Below are 20,681 nucleotides of genomic sequence, written 5' to 3' on the forward strand. Positions count from 1 at the left end.
AAAAATAACATTTGAATGCAAATTTTTGTTAACTGTACGAATTTCAATGATCTTAATGAAAGAGACTGATGATGTGTGAAATATGCCCAGTGTTTTGGAAAGTCGTCTCTTGCCTATGCCCATTGCAAACAGTGCTGTAAAACATCTGAAAATGTATTAAACACTCAGAAAAAGGAGGGTATGAACAAAACAAAATCAGAGATTAAAAAGAATTTTTATAGTTTCCTTTATTTTCTTTTATTTTTCTCATGCAGTTCTGCCATATTAATTTTGTATTCTATCTAAAACTCAGTTAAGTACTGGATTTTTTCTTTGAAGTTTTGTGGGATTTTGGATAGTCCATTTAATGGAAAATGATTAGCATGTTTCCCTTTGAGATTATATGTAATAACAACAGCTATAGGTATATTAGGCACTTGCCTAAAGCAAGAAACTCTTGCATGATGCATAACAGCTTCAGGAAAGCTTTTCTGTGTATTTCGGCTGTAGCAGCACCTGGAAATGGCGGAATGTTGCTGTTTCCACCTTACTAGGTAATATTGTGTTGATACCTCTGAGAGAGTATCTGCTGCGGTATATTTCTGCGGAGTTTGAAGAAATGTGGAGAGACAGCAGGTTGCAAAGGACTAAGACTTTCTGTAAGAAGCAAATGACAAATTATGAGTCCATGAAGGTGTGTGCAAAATTTCTGGACCAGGGAGGTGTTCTGTGAACACTGAGGAGCTGCCACTAAACAACTCACCTGATCCCAGCCTTCACGGAGCAAAAAGCTGTAAATCCAAGCCTTCTTGTGTAGGGAAAACTTTAAAATCCCATCCTCCTTTCTGGATGATTATTCTAATGGTCAAACTAGTAGGTACTAATAGGTAGCACTGTCTTGAGTGTTCAAAGTAGTGTGCCAATTATCTGTAAACAAATGATCAAGGCAGATTTTTCAAGAGGTTTCAACCTGGAAATCACCATCTCATATACGTACCTTATTCTGATGTATACACACATAATATAGGGCACAACCAAGATTTCAGACCTTCTTTTTAGTATGAGCTGTTGAAAGCCATGTAGGTCTCCTTGATCAGCAGGCTGGCTGTTATTAAAGCTGTAATTCCTTCCTTTTGCTGTACAGGAATAAAAGGACCCAGCTTAGATTTGTAACTTCTGGGGGCTAGGATTGCAAAGAGCAGCATTATGCTTAGACACATCATTTTCACAGTCAAAACAACGAATTCATGCTAAATTTCTGCATTTATCTTCTGCTGATGCAGAATATTTTAACATAAATGAGCATGGATTCATAGTACAAATTTGTACAGAGAAGTTCATTTGACCTGTAACAGATGCATTTCAATTTAATTCAATATTTGTGAATTTGAACTTGCAAGCTATTTGTGTTGCTTCATATTCTTTATCGTTATTTAGGTTTTCCTTGGGGTTTTTGTTTTGCAATATGAATTATATGCAAAGGTTATAGCTCCTGAAATTGATGCTTGAACCTACCACATGTACACACATGCAAACAGCATTCAAACAACTATGTCAGTTTAACCAAAAGGCAATAAACAAAACCAGTTATCAACATAAACAAAATATTTGCTGTTTTATTTTCAGTGTTAGTTCATACCAAAATCAACAAACCTCAACCCTACAGTCTGGATCTTTACCTAAAACATTTACATTGTCTTGAATGGAAAGCTGAATAGCAGCCTACTTTGACACTTTAAAGACAATCAAAAATTGGTTCCCTGCAATATACCTATTATTGTGTATTATTTAATACATAAACACAGGGAGATTCTTAGGTTTTTTTTCAGTGCAATAACCATGATAATTTTTCATGATTCCGCTTGCATGTGCTTGTCTTCAAGTAGAGTTCTTATCCAGCTCTTCAGGAGTTACAAGTTCTTACCTTTTCTAATTAGGTTACTAAAACTAGTAGCTGTCCCAAACAGAGGAAACCTGAAATCAATGAGTTTTTCTAAAGTACCCAGCATAAATGACTAGCACAAGGGCAGTAGAGGATATTTGAGTTAAATTCAAGATATCATGACTCACATTACTTATCCTAGAACTACATTCAGTGTGCTACAAAGAGTTACATACAGGGAATAAAGAAACCCTCTTCTACTTCCAAGTGCTGCCCTTGTAAGTTGCCCATTAATTAGAAAGCATATTTCGTTTGTATTAGGAAGCATGTTTCTTTTCTATGTGTAGCTGCAGGCCAAGAGAAGATGTGCATATATTTTCAATATACTCACATTATTGATTGCTGGTGCCTCAATAATACTTCACCAAAAGGAGCATATTAAATATATTCCATAGGTGAACAATGTAAAACGACCACATGACTTAATTATGTTAATTTAATAATTAATTATTTTCATTCCGTTTATTTCTGCCACTAGCTATTTTTAAGCACTCATTTTTAATAGGAAAAATATTTCTGTTTCATCTGCATTAAAAATGTCTTCAGGAAAGTAGTCAGAAAAAAGCATGAGAAAACATTAACCATCCTTTCGGAATGATGTGTGGATCACATGGGATGCTGTGCTTCATAATTTATTTCCTTCTCTCGCTTCAAACCAGGGCAGTGATATCCACACTGGCACTATTTGCTGTCTGTGATTTTACCTGCAATTCTTCTTATCCACCAAACCTGACCAGCTGTGTGCTCACCGACTCCCTGATTTCCACAAGAGAAAATCTTTCCCAGTGCTTCTGTCTGCTTCCACTCTCGGTAGGTGTTGGTAGCCAATCGAACTGATCCTTGAGGGGGAAAGTAAAGCCCATTTCACATCACATCATCTTCAGCAGATCATACCTGGTGTTTTGGTGGGTTTATGAGTGGCGCACTGAGAGCAATTAGTGCCTGAATTGAGCTACATGAGGATAACAACAGGCGATAACCCTATTTAACAGCTGTTAAGTGGTGTTAATTGCCGGCTATAGACCACAAACTGAGCAGTTTTGTGCAAACTGTACAATCAGAACAAAACAAACGGATGATGTAGGGAGAAAATGGGTCTGAAAAATCTATTAATCCAAAATATGCATATGGCTGGAGAGATTATATGCATTGCAAGTGTGAACTATTTGTAGCAAACAGTTTATCAAATCCAACCCGTTACTGAATTGTCTGTGACTAGACAGCAATTTCTATTAATTTCTTCATTATTCACAGTCATTTAATGAATGGCTTTTGTGAATACATTTTTTGCCTAAGGTTTTCTCCGGCAGGGCTAGATCCTGATAACCTCATTCTTACTGAACAGTGCCTTGTTTTTTGTGAGGCAGAGTAAAGAAGATATTTTCAGAATCTAGCCTTAAATTCTAAGGTAATCATCACCAAATTATCTCTACAAATGGCAAGAAAATATCTCTAAATGAAATAATGTTGAGTTACTTTTGTTCTTACTGAAAATAACTGGACAAGTCCAGACAAAATTTCTTAGGGATGTTTTAAGATTTTTTTTTAGATGCTCTGTTGGTTTTCAGGTCTCTGTTGCTATGAGCATTCAATAATCACAGTGCAGTATATGACCCATTGAGCTGGTCACTGTGTACTTTGTATTTCCTAATAGCATATTGTAGATGTTACATGGCAGACAAATGTTGACTTATTTGGAAGTTATAGGTACCAATGCTGGCAAAGGTCTGGATGCTGTTAAGATACTTATAAGTCATGGAAGTAATCATGAAAGGAAGTAATTTTAGGGAAAGGCAGGGCGTCATAGGTCCCAAAAAATCACCAGAGTAAGAAATCCACAGCAGAGAAAGAATATTTTACAAACAAACTCTGAATGCCTATTTGAAATTGTTCTTTGTGGTAAACCACACACAAACAAAAAAAGTAGCTGCTAAAAAATATGCCAGATAACAGCAAAACAGTGGGATTGCTGATCTGCCTAACCTAAATGCTTCATGCTGGTTGCTTTTCCAAGTATGACTCAAGGAAGAGTACTCACTATCAAGTACACAGCAGACTCAAGGACCAGTATGTTCTTATAGTTTCTGTTGTTCAGGCGCCTGAGATTGATCATTCAGTGCAGTCCTCTGTTCTTTTTTGTTTTATTTTAGAAAGGGTGTTATTTTCACTAAAGTTTATGTGGGTCTTTCTACACACAAGTATTTCCTCCTACATGTGCACTGCCGCTAAAAGCCATGACAAAATACTTTAATACAAGTAAGACCCTTTTCAGTGGAGCTCCATGGAACAAAGGAAGGATCTTAATTTTCAGAAAAACTCATATCCCATGAAAGTAACTGAGTTCTTATTTAGCTGAGAGATTAAATGCTAAACATGTCATTAAAATTTTTAAAACTCTGAATTTAAACTGCCTTTTTTCTCTTCCCTTCATGTTATCAATGGGAAGTTGTTTTTTATAGTAACTTGTTAAAAGATATTAAAAAATTGAGCAGCATGGATTATTTTTTCTGTGTTTGTTGTTGGTTGGCTGGTTTTGTTGTTTGTTGTGTGTTTTTTTTCTTTTTCTCCTTACCATTTGTTTTCCCTTAGTATCCCTCAAGAATAAAGTCATTAAAAAAAGAGACAATAAAAAGAAAAGAAAATCTGGTGCTGGGAAAATGGCCATTGATTGCAGCAAAATAACCAAGGATTGTGACTCCAGGATTTTAGCTATACATTATAGTAGATTTAGGAACTGAGCTGCTAAACTTCTTAGCCACCATTCCCCTAGAGAATCTAGTTATAGCTTAGTCCTTTCTTTAAATAATGTGGTTTGTAGTTCAAGTCTACAGTCTGTGTAAATACATACCAACAGAGAGAGAAGAGGCACATAAAGCTAATCTTCATTTTAATATGGCTATATTTTACATATGTCATTAAATGTTTGTATACTCTAAGACTGTTTCAGGGAATAAAGAAACAAGTGAGGCTCATTACCTGGATATGCAGCACTTGGTTTGGTTTGTCCTGCTTCCTTTTCTATCTGAGCAAGATGAAGATCTTTCGGGGGGATATATATACATTTAAGTACAATTTGGACAGCTCCAGTAGCTGCCCAGTAGCTGTCCCTGGATCCTAGTCTCTCCATTTGCTGGCACATGGATGTAGAAACCCTTGAGGTTACAGAACCACTTTAGCTGCAGGTACAGACACCCTTCCATATACTTACACAAGGGGGTCTCCCAGTAAACCCCCAGATCCCACAGTCCCTCCAGCAGTTGTCCTGGACCCCTCAGATGCCAGGTCCTCCCTTGGTCTCACCCTCAGAGGCACACATTCTCCCCTGGGTTTCCAACCCACATCACTACTCTCTGGCATCTCCAAAAGGATCTTCACTAACAGTCACACCCAAGCTCAAGCCAGTTGCTGTCACTACAAATGCCTGGACCCCTCTAACTCCCATTCCCAGCCCCAGGGACTGTGGCTGAGACTCCCAAACACACTTCTGCACAAAGGACAGAGAGACTTTCACTCAGCAAAGCAGCTGGAAATGTGGTTTTGTGAGAGGCCAGGACATACTGTGTTGGTGAGGCACAGAGCATGATCAAGCGGACTCGCAGACCAGACTCTGCTTGCACACAACTAGCTCCTCTATCCACTTATCCCCTATTTTCCCACTTGTTCCTCCCCAAGCTACCCTGATCCTTTCCTTTCCCCACCCTTGGTTTGTCTCTAAAACATGTAGTGAATCCCATGCAATCTCAAAATGCCCTTCCCCTGCACCCCATACTGAACCCCATACCCTTGACGGCAGTGACCCCTCCGTTTGTGAGGTGATGAGGACCCTCTCCTGTTGGCTCATGGTGACAAATGTCCCCTGGCCCATGAGCTGAGGTTTCCCTGGGACATCCCTGTGGGGACTGGTTGGGTTACTGTGGCTCCTCCCTGCCCTTGTTCGCTGGGATCTTTTGGTGTGGGAATGAGCCTTTGGGAGGCTGGTCACTCTCTTACAATGCCCTGGGAGCAGCTGAGTTAGGGTGTTATTGGTGGTCCCTATCTGCCGTTGCTCCTCGGGACTTCTTTTTGTGTGGAGATCAGCTTTTTATCACATCAGCTAACCATGGGCCCAATCCTAAATCATTCAAAGACAGTGGAAGAGAGGGGTCATTCCTGTGAGCTTTGGATCAGGATCTGAAACCCTCCTGGCAGCACTTCTGACTGCCTAGGAGATATAATCTAGCTACTCAGAAAATCTTAGAGATGTCCCCTTGGAATGCCTGTGTTGTCAAAATGAAGGTATGTAAAGTAGGATCCCACTGAAGAAGGTGAGTAGTATTTCGAATAAATAAAGTAAGCAGAGGCTAGGATGCATCCTTGGAGTCAAAATCAGTACACCATATAAAAAAGTACATATCAATGAGGTGAGCAAAGAGGAGAAACAGTCATTGCTCTTTTAAGACAATGTGGGCGTAGTAGAAAGATTGTTTTCTCCTAACATCCCTATATTGATGTATACAGATACAGCCCTTATCAGGCAGTGCCTGAGAATGTCTGATGAAATACAATTACAAGTTTATGCATGTAATATATACTATCTCCCCTCTGCATAGATAATTATGGATTGGCGCTAGTAAGTCTCTGAAACCCTCCCTTGCATGTCAAGATGACTATTTCTTCTGTGCTTGCTTTATTCATCCCCTGGCACAGTTGCAGTAGATGATTAGTGTGGATAGGCAGTATAAGTAAAAATATGTACTTCAGAGGAATACTGCAACTCTTCCTTGCACTCTTTGCTGTCTTGTCTACTTATACTGCAATTCCTTCAACTTCTGCATGCTACCATAGGACAGATAGCACTAATAGTATAGAGAAAGTAAGATCTCAAAACTGAAGAGGTATATTTTGACATTTTCTGTAACATCATGAAGCATCAGGAAAGATTAATCAGGGGGCAGGAAACGAAGCAACGAAGAAAAAAATCAAGTTCCCCTGATACTCCTTCAGTGCTATAAATCAGAATATTTTTGCCTTGATATAACTGACACAATAGTATAGAAAGTGTGCCACTATTTCTTTTTCACTACTAGATTTCTGTATTAGTTTTTAGTGCATAAGTCTGAAATAATTAACATAATGAGTAGTGGCATTGGCACCTGAGACTTATGGGGTAGCATTCTGTGTGATAAACTTAACATTTTGTACTTCTTGCATTTAATTGGAGAAGTCCTTCTTTGATTTCACTTTATGATGGAAGTGAAATGTAATGCAATGAAGTACATAGAAATCTAAGTTCCTCCAAGTCCACAGCTGGATTTGGGATGTGAGTTTATCTTCCCGAATAAGAGTGGTACAAACAAGGCTGCAAACACATTTGTTAGTACACCAGCTTCCTCTCCCCTCAATAGCAAACTAATACCTTCCTCTTACTGTTAATGTTGTACAGAGTGGAGTTTTTCAGAAAGCTGAAAAACTTTTTCATGAAAAGGGTTGTCAGGCATTGGAACAGGCTGCCCAGAGAAGTGGTTGAGTCACTATGCCTCTAGGTATTTAAAAGACTTGTAGTCAAGCTTCTCAGGGACATTATTTCATGGTGGACTTGGAAGTGTTAGGTTAATGGTTTGACTCGATGATCTTGAGGGTCTCTTCCAACCAAAATGATTCTATGATTCTATATCTCTTGTACTGTTTGCATATATATATATACACACACATACTTTCCTTCCTTAGCAGTTCAGAGTTTTGTTTTCTTAGAGTCCCTTTCACTTACTTTGCTATTCTCTATCCAATGTTTTTTTAAGGATCATATCATAATGTTGTCATTCTCACCTTCATTTCAGCAACTTCTTCCCATTTTAATACAATCAGCACAGATGAGCTTGTCTCTCATGGATGTCTCCACCTTCCGTTTAAAGAGAATGATAGAATGGTTTGGGTTGGAAGAGACCTGAAAGATCATCTAGTTCCAACCCCCATGCCATGTTCAGCAACACCCTTCAAGAGACCAGGTTGCTCAAAGCCCCATCCAGCCTGGCCTTGAACACTTCCAGGGAAGGGGCATCCATGTCTCTGGGCAGCCTGTTCCAGTGCCTCACCACCCTCATGGTGATGAATTTTTTCCTTATATCTAATCCAAATCTGCCCTCTTTCAGTTTAAAACCATCACCCCTTGTCATATCACTAGAGGCCCTTCTAAAAAGTCCATCTTTCTAGTAGGTCCTCTTTAAGTACTGGAACACTGCTATAAGGTCTCCCCAGAGCTTTCTTTTCTCCAGGTTGAAAAACTCCAACTATCTCAACCTGTCTTCATAGGAGAAGTGCTCCAGCCTTCTGATCATCTTCATGTCCCTCCTCTGGACTTGTTCCAACAGATCCATGTCCTTCTTATGTTGAGGGCCACAGAGCTAGACACAGTACTCCAGGCTGGGTCTCACAAGAGCAGAGTAGAGGGGCAGAATCACCTCTGTAGACCTGCTGGTCACACTTCTTTCTGTGCAGCCCAGGATACAGCTGGCTTTCTGGGTTACAAGTGCACATTGCTGTGTCATGTTGAGCTTCTCATCAACCAACACCTCCAAGCCCTTCTCCTCAGAGCTGCTCTCAATCCATTCTCTACCCAGCTTGTTTTGTGATTGAGATTGCCTTGACCCATGTGCACATTGCATGACCCTTGCACTTGACCTTCATGAGGTTTGCACAGGCCCACCTCTCAGGCCTTTCAAGGTCCCTCTTGATGGCATTCCTTCCCTCCAGTGTGTTGACCACATCACACAACTTGGTGTCATTGGCAAACTTGCTGAGGATGCACTTGATCCCTCTCGACCCCTGACAAACATGTTGAACAGTACTGGCCCCAATACCAACCCCAAGGAATGCCACTCATCAGTGGTCTCTACTTGGATATTGAGCCATTGACTGCAACTTTTTGAGTGTAACCACCCAGCCAACTCCTTATCCACTGAGTGGTTCATCTGTCAAATCCATGTCTGTCCAGTTTAGAAACAAGGGTGTAGCGCAGTACAGTGTAGAATGCTTTGCAAAAGCCCAGGTAGATATGTTAGACTTTTTAACTAATTCCAAAATCATCTTAAACAATTCATTTCCTTTTTCTCTGCTCTCAGCAGGCCTCTTGATAGCTAAATATTGCCCTTTTTACCACTTATGACACTGCTTATTCTTCTATTGGTTTCAAAAAGATTTCTCTCTAGGTTTTACTCGTATGTATTTGGCAGCTTAGAGTAATTCCCAGCCATAGCAGTTGCCTTTACTTTTTCCCTTTTAACGTTAGTGACAGATTTTCTATCAGTCTATTCTCATGTAACATCTAAACTAGTATTTACACCTTTGGTATAAAAAACATTTCCTGCTTTTTTTCCTTGCTTGTCTCCCTGAACAAATTGTATTCTTCTATATCTGTGTCAGAGGTGCACCATATCCCACAAAGTCTCTGTGATGATAGTTAAGTCATAATTTTGATCATGAATTAAGACTTGAAGTACCTCCTTGTACTTCTGTGTTAAAAGTTTACAGACACCTAAGATAATATAAATATTCTTTTTATAATTCTGTTATGAATAAAGTCCTTGTGCTCTCCTTCCTCATAAATCTTGAGCTTTATTTCTGTGGTTTATATGTATTCTTTCAGATTTTAGTTCATTCCACTAGAAAAGAGATAGGTTTAGCTCTTCTAAGTGGTATGACCAGTAACAAATTCACAGAAATTGGAATTGCACCAATATTAAATCTTTGGAATGGAGAAAATAATTAGGCCAGCAATATTTTCTTACTAGAGCAGATGTTTGCCAATGATTTTTAAGAATTATTATTATTGTTTATTATTGTTGCTGTTATTATTATTGTTATTATTATTATTAGTCTTATTATGCTTACCACTACAGACACAAGTACAATAGGACTGGGCCCGTACTATAGTGAAGATATTAAGATTTCCCTTAGGAAACAATAATAAATTGTGCCAGTTTTCTAGGCCTAAGCAATTTCCTTGAACAGTATAATTAATTTGTAAGAAGACCCCAGCCAACTGTAAAGATTGCAGTATAAAATTGCAAATCAGAAACTTGTTGAAAAATAATACTTGCCATAAAAGTGATAACAATAGCATGCTAAGTAATTGAAAAGCAACATGTAAATAAATTACTGTGGTGCTTTTCTTGCTGCTATGCTTAATGTTATGTCAGCATTTCCATTATAAGATCCATTTTTCAGGGTTTATGACTCAGCCATAAAAATTTTAAAAAATCTTTCTAAGCCTAGTGCTGGAAGGTCTTGCCTTAGAAAGAGTTTTGATCACAATATTGTAGAGGGAAAATAAAAACAGTCTTCACAAAATGACTGGCTCTGTCTTAAATTGAAAAACAAGGTATCCGTTCACAAGTATAACTTACATGTTTTGAACCAAAACTGAAGTTGGGAATGCAGCCATAAATTAACATGTTTTTTTCCCATCATTCATCTATTTACAACATAATCTTAAATGCAATGGGATTGAAGCTTAAGGATTTCCAAGGAGAGTCTGTGGAGAGTCTTCAAGTGGGAGAAGCTGTACTGCCATCTTAAATCTCACTGTCTGCCCCACATACTCCTCTGTGAAGAAAAACTTGTCAGAACTAAGTTCCGCATCACAAAGGACTGAAAATATACAGGTAGTAGAGTCACTGCTGCAAGATTATATTTCTACAGGAACAACTCAGTCAAGGCGTTTAAGCAAAGATTTAGCAAAGCAAAACTGAAGCTATGTCAAAGCTTCTTTCTGCAGGTAAATTTTCCTTCATAGATATTAAGAGAAGATATTTATTTACTACTTTTTTATGTAGTACTCTCTAGATTTAGAACATATTATTTCTAAATAATGGAGTAATCAGTAATAATTTGGGGCATAAATGATATAATAGGAGACTGTCAAGGGAAGGTACCATATATGCTTTACCCATACTTTCCAACTTTATCCTACTATTGAACACAAACTGCTTAATTGCATGGATCTTTACTAAATATAGTATTATGTTTTTATGAGGAATGGTAGTGTTTGAGAAAATCAGTGTTGAGATAATATTGAAGGAGTATGGGCATTATAATGCATCAAATCCAGGGCAGTCTCATTTCTGCTGTCTTTTGGAAAGAACTCTGGTGTGTATCATTCTCTGATACCATTTTGAGGGTAAGTAGTTAGAATGCTTCAAAATAAAATCAAGGAAAGAAACTATAGCTGTATGATCTGGATACCAAGAACAAGGAGTCATATGATGAGACACGTTCTTTACCAGTGAGAAAATCCTTCAAAAATCTATCCTGTATAACTCCCATGTACTTTCCTTTAGAGCAAAGATCTAGGAAAATGTATAAAACCTTTAGTTAGATGTCATGTTCTGACCTATATGCTCATGACAACATAGGTATTTTTTGGATACTGGATGCATGTGAGTACGAATCAAAGAGCTCTAGATTAGTTGCCTGTGTTGTTGTATTTGCAGATACTAGCACTCCCGCTTTTCTGGCAAAGGTGTCTTAAGTAGCTCTTCCTTCAAATGCTCTTCATTCCTTGCACATCCCAACATAACAGAATCACAAAACAGCTGAGGTAGGAAGGAAGCTCCAGAGATCAAGTCCAACGCCCTGCTCAGACCAGGATTACCTACAGCAGGCTCTCCAGGGCCATGTCAGTTGTGTTTTATAATCTCCAAGGAAGGAGATTCCGCAGCTTTTCTGGTCAGCCTGTTCCAGTGTTTGACCACCTTCACCATATAATATAAATAAATAAATAAATAAATAAATAAATCTTACATTTAGAAGAAATTTGTTGTATTTCAATTTGCACGCATAACCTTGTGTCTATTCACTGGGCAACACTGAGAAGACTGTCTCCATCTTCTTTATTTCCCCCATCAGGTATTTATTGACATGATCTCTCTCAGCCTTCTCTTCTCTGGGCTCAACAGTCCCAGCTCTCTCAGCCTCTCCTCGTATGACAGATGCTCCAAGACTTTAATGACCTTTGTGGCCCTTTGCTAAACTTGCTCCAGTAAGTCCATATCTCTCTTGTACTGGGCAGCCCAGCACTGGGCACAGCCCTCCAGGCATGTCTCACCAGGACAGAGCAGGGGAAAAGGACACCTCCTTTGACCTGCTGGCAATACTCTGCCTAATGCAGGCTGTCAGGCTGTTGGTCTCATTACAGTCATAACCCATGACTTTAAGCGTTGATATTAGGATTCCATTTGAGATTAAGACACCAACATTTAGGTCTAGGGGTGTACCAGATATCATAATTAATATAGTTCTATTCAACATTGTTAGTGGGGAATCTATTCAATACACTTGAACATAGATACCCATGGTGGGATTCAGTGGTCTAAATGCAGGTGTTTTGCGCCATTTTAGAAGGTTTAGGGTATCCCGCATTCCCTCCAGCTGCCACTCATCAGAAGATCATACTTGCCATCCTATGTAAATATTTTGGGAACTCTGTGGTACCCTAGAAACCACTAGCAACTGGGGTTTAGATGTTAATGTAACAACTAACCTTAGACAGCTATTTACCTTCCGGTTTCCATTTATTATAGCTTAATACATAACTCTATTACATAACCTTATCTACATAGGCTAAAGTTCCTCCTGGAGTCACCAGAGCTTCTTCCAGAGGCAGTTCAGAGGAGATGATCTCCTTCCACTTATCCAACTGAATTAAAGTGGAATGGTATGAACGTGTCCTCACATACTCTGTTCAATCAATCAGTCCTTCTCCTGGACTTATATATCCAAGACCTCTGCAAGGTGGAGAAGAGCTCTGACTAGGCTAGTACTTCTACTAGGAGCACTAACAGATAAAGGAACAACAAAAGAAAAATGCAATCCTAAAATACCTCAGACTTAAAAAAGGCAAATAAAGAGCTGATTATAGGTCATTTTTTATCTCCTCCAAATTTTACAATAAATGACATGCTTTAGTAGTGCTACATCTAGTATGTCCCAGTGATTTTGTTTACAAAGCCTCTCATTATTACCCACTCTCCCAACATGCACTTTAAAGAATATGAATCACATTAGCATGATTACATTTGCATTAAACACACGGTTAGTTTTTTAAAAGTACAAATGCTTGTAATTTTATGGCACACCCGCATGAATTATAAAATGATGTATAATAAAACTTTGCCTGATTTCATAATTATCTGTTGTTATCCCTGGCTAATTAAATATTCAGCACAGACGTGCTAATCCTAAAAGTCTCCCTGGCATCCTCTCTTCTCCTCTCTTGACTCTTTTTTTTTTTTTTGCATTCCATTGAGTTACAAGTTGTTTCACAGAATCTGTAGAAAGAAAAATGTTTGACAACTATGGATATATGCAAATCTTTAAACAACCATACCCAAAGTTAATAGTGGAAATTTTAATATGTACGTATTATTTCTGGCAGGCATATATTAAATTGCTTTGATCATATTTCTTTACTAACCTTCCTCATCTAGTTGAAATATAGCCTCTTAGAGCTATTTTTCCCCTCTTCATTTTCTCAGAAAGTTGGTTTGCATTTTATATAGCACAATCTTCTAAAATAGGCTGTTTTCTATTTGTCAGTGGTGTACTATAAGAGCACCTAAAGATACTTGGAAACATGCAGAATTTGAGGCTTTAAATACCTTGCTTAAAACGAGAAAGTGTGAGAGAATAATTACTTTGTCGTCGTATCTTAATTCATACGAATAAAATGTCCACACTTGTTGCCATTCAAGTTAATAGCAAGGTCCTCGGTGGCTTCAGAAAGAATGTATTGTTGAAGCATGCAGAAGTGTTGTTACTTTCCTAGGAGGTAGAACTCTTTATTTTAAGAATCAGGTATGTGACCTAGGCAAATCATCAAGTCAGAGAGAGAGCCTCACTTCCTGATGATGTTTCATTTCATCCTAACATAGGCATCTTCAAGATGTATCTCTAGGGGTCAGCTCACTTCACCTCTGTTGCTCCACTGGCTTTAAGGAAAACTGTTTTGACTTGGGAAGTAAATCATCTGCCTACACATAGACTTCTATTGTAGATATGCCATGTGGTATCCAACCAGAAAGGCAAGATGATTACCCATGGTCTCCTGTCAGATGAAAGCTGTATTTTGATGTCTCAGACACTGTAGGGAAATGGAAAAGCAGCCAATAACCACATTTAAGCTATTGAATCAACTTTGAATCAACTTTAGATATCTATATTTGAAGTTCGCTAGAGATAGGCAAGAAATGTTATGAAACTATCCACTGTGCATCTTTTAGTGATAAGTACAGGTAGTTCTTTTTCCAAGAAAAGAAAATTCACCAGAACAAACACTTACAACATATGGAATCATAAAATTCAAATTTTAGTTGTGGTTTCTTAATTTGTTTAAGCTTAAAAAGAAATGCCACATTGAAAAAGTTGAAACCAATGTTTCATCAGTGAAAAAAAAAATTATTTGAAAAGCTAAAATACTGGCTTAGTTATTTTCTTTTTTTTTTCTTTTTTTGTTTTAAATTCATATTCAAACAGAACTTCTCCAACACCATTGCCACAAAAAAAAAAATGCAAACCAAACCAAACCGAGCAAACAACAACAAAAAACACCACCACAAAACATAACAAAATAAATCCCAGTCACTTGCTGTACAAAGTTCTGGTCTTATATATGCCAGTTTTTGCATTTCAAGATGCAAGTGTCTTTCTCAAAGTACTGCAACATATATTTAAAAAAATACTTTGAAAAATTGCATACTTCATACCTTTTTCATGCATGAAACATAATTCCTTTACATCTTTACTTACTCTTGATGTCCTCCACATCAAACTGTTCCCTGTATGTACACCTAGCCTAAATTTAATTTCTTGGTTTTAAACTACTATAATACTACTTCTTAGAGCACATTTAGCAGTGGCTTGTGCTGTGCAAATGGAAGGGGAGTCAATCATTATGCTTTTAGAGCCTTTCAGTTCTGAGTTAATAATTATGATCTTTGAGCTTGCTCCTGCAAATGATCATTCATGTGAGTAAAATTAGGCATATAGATTTGCATTTGTAGGATTACTGATAATGGAAGCTTTGGCATTGTTAGGTTGTTGTGCAAATGCATAGCAATTCTCCTTTGATTCCTACATTCCCTTCCCCATCCCCATATATTCTCAGACAAGTGAACTGTTAGTAACTTTCTGTGAAAGTTTAATGCTTTTCAAATCTGAATCTTTAGATATGCTGCTCTTAAACCCCATTTGAACCTTTAAGAAATCATTGCATTAAATCTATCATAGAAACTATGTTGGGAATGAAAATGTTGGCTGCAGTTATAAAAGCCTCTGATTTGAGTTGTTTTCTACCATACCAGCATTGGAAAAGATAATAATATCATCATCAAGACCTATGTGTAACAAGCCCATTTGCATCTTTCACGTGTTATGCAAATGAGATATTTTATTAAACATTTAAAGTAATTAATTCCCTCTCATATGTTTACCTTTTTATTAGCTGTACAGAGCTGAGCCATCTTCAGTGCAATCACTCTTGTTAGTTTGTTCCAGCTCTTCACTCCATATGTGCTTTCCCTTAGTTTAACTGCCTTGTAGAAAATATACCAGTCCATAGAATTATACAGAAGTCACAAGAATAATAACAGAGATGAAGCTAACAGTAATAGCTTATATTTTACAGTGGCCATGCCTTAAAGTCCCACAATCAGTAACCACACAAAGCAGTCCTGCATGGTTGGATTCTGTATCCTTTGTTGCCAGACTGCAGACATACATTTTGTACTAATGGAAGTGTTATTTCCCTGATAATCAGAGTAATTGACCAGAATATTTCTTATCTTCTTGAACATTTTTTTTTCCCCCCAGTCTTCCTGCATTAAAATAAAATAAATAAATTTAGACCAGTTTTGGCTCAAACCTCTTATTACTTTGTCAAAGTCTTTTAGAGCAAAACTCAGACTCAGTTCTCCTTATCCTCTGTGGCAACAGTCATTGCAAACATCATTAAGGATCTGAGGTCTCTCCCTTAATTAAGAACTAAAAGGTTTCATTTCCTAAAACAAAAGCATGTGGCAGGTTTTATTGATCTGGTCTATGTCGCCAGCTGAACACATTACCAGGGGTTATTGATTACTCTAGCGGTAATGAGCTTTGCTCCTTGTCAGGTAAAGCACACATTCCTAAGATCTTTCCTAAAGAGGCCTATATGTATATATGCGTTTATGAAGCTATACGATGAAGGAAGTTTTTAAAGTCTTTATTGCCTATGTATCATTTTCTAAAATTTAACAGCAATCATTAGAAAGGTTATTTTCCAGTCATTATCTTATTATGACTCCTTCTGAATGCTAATGATGCATTTAGGAATGAATTCAAAACCAAAAGAAGCATAGCATTATTTTTTTTAAAATGTAAGCACATATGGTTAATACTGCTTTTAATAACCCCCAGCAAAAGAACCACCATTATACGTTAATGAGCAGCTGTGGTGAAGTACAACTTGGGTAAATAATTGTCGAATGGAATACATAGGACCTCTCTTGAATTTTGAAATAATTATTTCAGACAGACGGCAGTCCTAGCTAATACCTTAACAACATTTAGTTCAAATTTGGATAAGGTTCTACTATTCAAAAAGAAGCTTCTTATATTCAATAGCACTTCTGTGGAGAAAAGACTTGATAGATTAAAAAAAAAAGGGGGACTAATAGTATCTGGAAGCTGGAATTAGGCCAGTTAAGATCAGACTTGGACAAGAGAGACCTTGCAATCAGCAAAACATGGCTGAAGGAAGGCCACCTCAAGTGTATGCACACAAATAAGAAGTATAATAGAAGAGAACATCATGACAGGGGAAGCTCTCATACCCTTTCTGGTTTAGTGAAACAATGAAAGGCCCAGTGAATCTTTTTAATTTCTTATATCCCACGTCCATTTGAGGAGAAGAAAATACAATACAGACTCTAGAATAATTGTATGTGTTAGTAGTTTTAGAGTGTAACTATGACTAAGATAGTTCTGCATATAGGGATAATTCTAATTTATCTGAAATATGAGAGAAAAGGAGAAATAAATCCTTAATTTTTAGTCAATCGGAGGATGATGGTGAGCAATCATCATGACAAAGTTATTGTAAAGACAAATTGCTGACTACCCCAGTGCTGTCATATTTTTTCCAAATTGTACTGGAAATAAATCAGTAAAGAGAGACAAGATCTCATCTGGAAAATTGCAAACCCTAGTATTTTGGTATACATCTATGATGCCAGCTGTAACACAGTCAGAAAAAAGTTTAAGTGCCAAATTTCATTTTCCACACTGCTTAACTCTCAGCTGACTGTTCAGATCTCTCCTGGACTGCTCCAGCAAGATTTCCACAAGACAGGTCCATTCCCATTCAGGGGACAATGCCATCCAGGTTCTGCTTCCATAAGCCAGTATAAATACAACCACACAAGGTCTGCCTGACACAATTCTCTGTAGTCTTACAGTATTATCCAAGCCAGTTTTGTACCTTTGAGTACTCCTACATATGCCACACACTGGGGCACAGAAGCCATATTCTCATTTTCGTTATATAAAACCTTTCCCCTAGCAAATTGCAGTATAATCCTTGCACTATTTGAGGCACTTTGAAATTATCCCCACTACCATAATTGCCACACATGCAACTAATTTGATATTTTAGGGGCATGATCTGGGCCTGAAGATGTCAAGGGCCAGGGAGGGGCTGTCCCTGACACCGTGTGGACATGAGCAAATCGGTTCTACCTGGCATCATGGACAGGGACTGTCCCTTGTCTTTCCTTTATTCATCAGAATAAACACACCCTTAGGCTCCAGAAAGATTAAGTCGAAGCAATAGTCCAAGAAAAACAAATAGAATGGGGATTTGCATTTCCTGTTTTACAATAAAAGACAAAAATTTGTTAAAACACGTTAATTCCCAAATGGCACATAACTATCACCTATAAATGTATCTGTGGAGTAAGTACTAGAGATCCAGAATTATTTCAGGGCTGATCTAATGTTTTTCAACCTTCTCCACTTTGTAGGTGACTAACATTTCTTTAGGAGCTTTTGATGGCTTGAGAAAAATCACATAAGTGTTATTCTGTACATGAAATATAAACAGACTTTTCTCCGATTTCCCTTCTTGTTTCTTTCAAAATAATCCACAGATACACAGGAGAAGAACGGAGTGATGCAGAAATAAAGTCAGGGTGAGAAACAGGAAAATGTTTTTAATTATTAAAACACTGGGGTTCTGGAATGTATTTTAAAAAGGAAGAATAAGCTCAAATTTAATATTATAAAGACTAGTGTGAAATAAATTATTTCACAAGACCATTGTGATACCCAGGGACTGGATTGAGGAGGGCATTAACGTTCCTTATGGTGCAGAGAAATTATTGAGTAAACTGTGTTCCTCTGGCGTAATCAAATAATCTAAAAGTTCAGAAAGACTGAATTATTTCCCTGTATAAAAAAAAACAACAGTGAAGTATAGTTTAAAATTAATTCTGAGATCATAATTATAATTTAAAAGCTTTGTTTTCAAACAGAATTCTAGATCACTCATGCCATGCTGAGATTGTACTTCTTATCTAACTTGTGGGTTAAAAAAGGTCCAATTTCCACTTGTTCTTCCCCAAACCACTTTGATCTCCCCTTCCTCACCCTTGGTTTGTCCCTAAAACATCCCATAGTAAATCCTATGAAATCCCGGAATGCCCTTCCCCTGCACCCCATACTGAGCCCCAGCCCCTTGATGGGTATGACACTTCAGTTTGTGGGGTGATGGGGATCCTGTCATGTTGGCTCATGGTGACAAATGTCCTCTGGCCCATGGGCTGAAGTTTCCCTGGTATAGCCCTCTGGGGACTGGTTGGGATCACTGGGGCTCCTCTCTGCCCTTGTGCTGCAGGGTCCTTTGGAGGGTGGGGTGGATGAGCCTTTGAGGGCTGGTCGCTTCCATGTAATGCCCCAGAAACAGCTAAGTTGAGGTGTCACTGGGGCTCCCCATCAACCATTGTTCCTCAGGATATGTAATTTTTCTCAAAATAATGCAGTGCAATTCAAAATATTCTAAAATCACCTCTGAAAATGTTTCTATGTCAATACAAAAAACACCACCCTTCAAATCCCAGCAAGAAATAAATGAAGGAATATGAATACCTGGATTCAACATATTTTCTAGCAAACAATAAAAATTTTATTTCTCTCTTCCCTTGAAGTAAAATTCAAATGTTTGTCAGATGGCAAATAATAACTTACAGTTTTATTACCTGTATCGTTTTCTCTGTAGATAGGCAACAGACATCAATGCATTGTTTTACATGGATGTCAAATCTAGGCTCATTTGTCAACTATATGTCTCAGCATATGAAACGTAACTACTAATCCAGACAATACTGTGTGTTTCTGAAAGTCATGAACTGAATACCTAGTAATGGTCAACTGCTCTTTTTTCTTAAGTGTCTAAACGTTTCAGTAATTAGGAAAATACGTTTCCTCACAAAGTTAAAAGCATTGAAAGCCCCACTTGAACTAGACTAATTACTTAAATTGCACAGCAGCATAGCTGCTTCAAAACATAGCAAAAAGAAGAAAAGAAATACATTATTTTTTTTACCAAGAATGACAGGCTGATATTTCATTTATTTTAAACTGAATTGCAGAATTTGGGAAAGACTTAAGGCACAGTCCAACCCTGCAGGTGCCCATGTGGTTTCCCCTTCTAGAACACAGTGCCTGCCACAGTCCTGCACCCATGCTCCCCATGGCATTGGGCAGAGTCCACTGGGGACTTGGGAAAGGTGAATTTTCCTCTTCGGTGTCCATATACATAGCAGATCAATAACCAATTCATGCTCCTCTCAGGTATGTAGCCCATGTGCCAGGGCTGAATTTACATCAGTTGAATTCTCTGCTAATGCTGTTGGTTTTGGACTTCAGTATTCTGAGAGGTAAGACAGACAAAAACTTTGACGAAAATTCTGTTCTGCTGATCCTACACATCCTAAATAGTTAAATGTAAAATTTGTACTGGTGTCTATAGTAGAAACACGCTACCTATAGACTTTTGTTTTCTGATGCTATTTAATAGAAAGCAAAGTGATTAGTTGGTCTAATAACAGGTACCTCTATCAGCATCAAACTAACAAAAATAAATTTATGCCTGGAAAATGATGCATCTATTAATATCTTCTGCTGGAGTTATAGTAATCTTTTGCTTCTCTATCTGGCCACGAATCTTCATGAAACTTTTTGAAACTTCGAGGTTTTTAGTGTCCTTACCATCCTACTGCTGTTAAGCTTGTCTGAAAGGCTGTACCAAGTTTAAAACTTCTGAGGAGAGCAGATACACACACATACACAAAAAAACCCAAACTAAACCAAACCAAAAAAATTGTCCAGGCTAATTCTTTCCAGAAAATAAAGCTAAAAATTAAATATGGTACATACATATAACTTTGTATTGTCTGAAGGAAGGATAAACATACATACACCTGCTTTCTCCTCCAGATGGTGCACAAACAGGAGGTGTTCAGAAGCACAGTACACCTGACCCTAAGCATCTATAATTTCTAACAAACTCAATCCTGAAAAAGATTCTGGTACACATGGCCACCTGTTTCCAAATATCTGTGACAGTCAAAAATCTGCTTTGCATTCTCAAAAATCTATAAAGCTTTTACTGTATTTGATGACATATAATTTTTTAAAATTTTATTTTCTTTTTACATTCACAACAAATATTTCACAACATAGCATTGAAATA

This window comes from Caloenas nicobarica, chromosome 1 (assembly GCF_036013445.1).
Source record: "Caloenas nicobarica isolate bCalNic1 chromosome 1, bCalNic1.hap1, whole genome shotgun sequence".
NCBI classification, from domain to species: domain Eukaryota; kingdom Metazoa; phylum Chordata; class Aves; order Columbiformes; family Columbidae; genus Caloenas; species Caloenas nicobarica.